We start from the raw sequence: 3,015 nt of genomic DNA, 5'->3' as shown, positions 1-3,015 counted from the left end.
TTTTGTGTTTCACAATAGCTGTCTGACATTCGAATGATGTCACTGTACTATACGCCGGTTCGACAGGCAACTTTCCTTTCTGACAACTATTCTTGCCGTCAAGTGACAATGGGCTCACAGTCTAAGCTTGAAGTGAACCTTAAAGGTATGTTAACTGACTCATCGGTTTCCCAGGCGACATTGTCCCGTTCATGATTGAAGACATTGTGCGTTCTATTGAACTGCGAACGGCCGCCTTAGACGTGGATGTCTGGAGGACATCGAACAGTAGACTGTATAACACGGACACTGCAAATAGTACAGGATGTCCCACTCGAAAGAGGCCCCACAAACAGACATTTGCTTGAATTACACTTACGGGGTTAAATGAACATGTCATACCCTGTTCATGCCCGGATTTCACGGATGATGTTCTCATCTTCCAGGTTGTGAGGTTTGCTCCTGTAGACATTGCCGTTTAGGCCACCTCAGAGGGAAAAGTCAGGTGCTGTAAAATCAGATGACAGCCATGGTCATTCGAGACGTGTGCCATGTGGCGCCATTCTGTTGGTATCAGCTGAAGGTAAGTACGTTAACGACCAACTGGTTCACAAATTCCCTAAGCATTTTGATGTAAACTGCACTTGATACAGTAACTTGCAAAATGTTGGTCCCATGATGCGACACTGTGATAGTGCACAGAACACGTCAATCTTTTGCAAATGCAGGAGGTGCTGGACCAATTCATGTGGATTTTTATTGCACAACAATAGCGTATTCTGAGAGGTTACATAGCTAGAGAGGCGGCACTATGACTCATCACTGAACCACGTGTACTGCAATATTTCTGGTCTCAGAGCAATAAATAGCTAAAATCAATGGCAAAATGCAATGCGTCTGTCTTTAATTGAGATTCAGTTCCTGGACAACTGTAAACCTGTATGGATACATGCTGGCTTCCTTCGCAGCTCTGTGACATGTGCTCTGTGACATTCCAAATTCCTGAGATAAATGGTTAACAGACTTTTCAGGACAGGCCAATAATCGCTGTAACACGTCAGTAACTTTTTCTTCCAATAATGGCGGTCGTCCCACGCCACGGAGATCCAACACCGTTCCATCTTGTTCACTAACTTTTATATGCACTATTTAGACGTACACGTTGGCCACCAACAAACATTCGCTGACATGTCTTAATGGAACCACACGCGCTTTTCGACAGAATGGCGATACATTGCACTAAAAACTGAACACTAGCCACAAGGCTCCAGCCACAGCGACGCGTGGAAACAGACATTCAGAGGGCAGTGTTGCCACGCCAAACATCAACAATTTCAAGGTGCTATTTCAGCGGAATTACTACTATTGTTTGTGAGGCCTCTTCCGAGTGGAACACCCTGTATTACATGCCTAAATGGGCTGCAACAATAATAATACTAATAATAATGATGTCTGTCACTGTGCGGAAATCACAACAATCGTCTGAGTGCAGGACGTGGACAATCAGATATGTGGAAGTCTGGGTCAATCCAGGAGGCACGTTCAGATAGCCAATGTGTTTATCGGAACTGCTGGTGTAAACAGAGAAATCTAGGTTCGCTAGCTGGTCTGGCAAAAAATTCTAATCTGTCTCATATAAATGTTACAGCTGAAGTCCAACCGTATTTGCAGGTCCGAATACATTTCTTCCAAAACAGTAAAGGAGGGAAGGGACAGTGGTACACGAAATACCCCATGCTACATATCGTAGGGTGGCCTGTTATTTAAAGATATACACTACTGGCCATTAAAATTGTTACACCACGAAGATGACGTGCTACACACGCGAAATTTAACCGACAGGAAGAAGACGCTGTGATATGCAAATGATTAACTTTTCAGAGCATTCACACAAGGTTGGCGCTGGTGGCGACACCTACAACGTGCTGACATGAGGAAATTTTCCAACCGATTTCTCATACACAAACAACAGTTGACCGGCGTTTCCTGGTGAAACGTTGTTTTGATGCCTCGTGTAATGAGGAGAAACGCGTACCATCAAGCTTCCGACTTTGATAAAGGTCGGATTGTAGCCTATCGCGATTGGGATTTATCGTATCGTGACATTGCTGCTCGCGTTGGTCGAGATCCAATGACTGTTAACAAAATATGCAATCGGTGGGTTCAGGAGGGTAATACGGAACGCCGTGCTGGATCCCAACGGCCTCGTATCATTAGCAGTCGAGATGACAGGCATCTTACCCGCATGGCTGTAACGGATCGTGCAGCCACGTCTCGATCCCTGAGTCAACAGATGGGGACGTTTGCAAGACAACAACCATCTGCACGAACAGTTCGACGACGTTTGCAGCAGCATGGACCATCAGCTTGGAGACCATGGCTGCGGTTACCTTTGACGCTGCATCACAGACAGGAGCGCCTGAGATGGTGTACTCAACGACGAACCTGGGTGCACGAATGGCAAAACGTCATATTTTCAGATGGATCCAGGTTCTGTTTACAGCATCATGATGGTCGCATCCGTGTTTGGCGACATCGCACATTGGAAGCGTGTATTCGATATCGCATACTATCGTACCACCCGGCGTGATGGTATGGGGTGCCATTGGTTACATGTCTTGGTTACCTCTTGTTCGCATTGACGGCACTTTGAACAGTGGACGTTACATTTCAGATGTGTTACGACCCGTGGCTCTACCCTTCATTCTATCCCTGCGAAACCATACATTTCAGCAGGATAATGCACGACCGCATGTTGCAGGTCATGTACGGGTCTTTCTGGATACAGAAAATGTTCGACTGTTGCCCTGGCGAGCACATTCTCCAGATCTCTGACCAATTGAAAACGTCTGGTCAATGGTGGCCGAGCAGCTGGTTCGTCATAATACGCCAGTCACTACTCTTGATGAACTGTGGTATCGTGTTGAAGCTGCATGGGCAGCTGCACCTGTGCACGCCATCCAAGCTCTGTTTGACTCAATGCCCAGGCGTATCAAGGCCTTTATTACGGCCAGAGGTGGTTGTTCTGGGTACTGA

Source organism: Schistocerca nitens, chromosome 7 (assembly GCF_023898315.1).
Source record: "Schistocerca nitens isolate TAMUIC-IGC-003100 chromosome 7, iqSchNite1.1, whole genome shotgun sequence".
Lineage (NCBI taxonomy): Eukaryota > Metazoa > Arthropoda > Insecta > Orthoptera > Acrididae > Schistocerca > Schistocerca nitens.
This window is presented reverse-complemented; position numbering follows the sequence as displayed.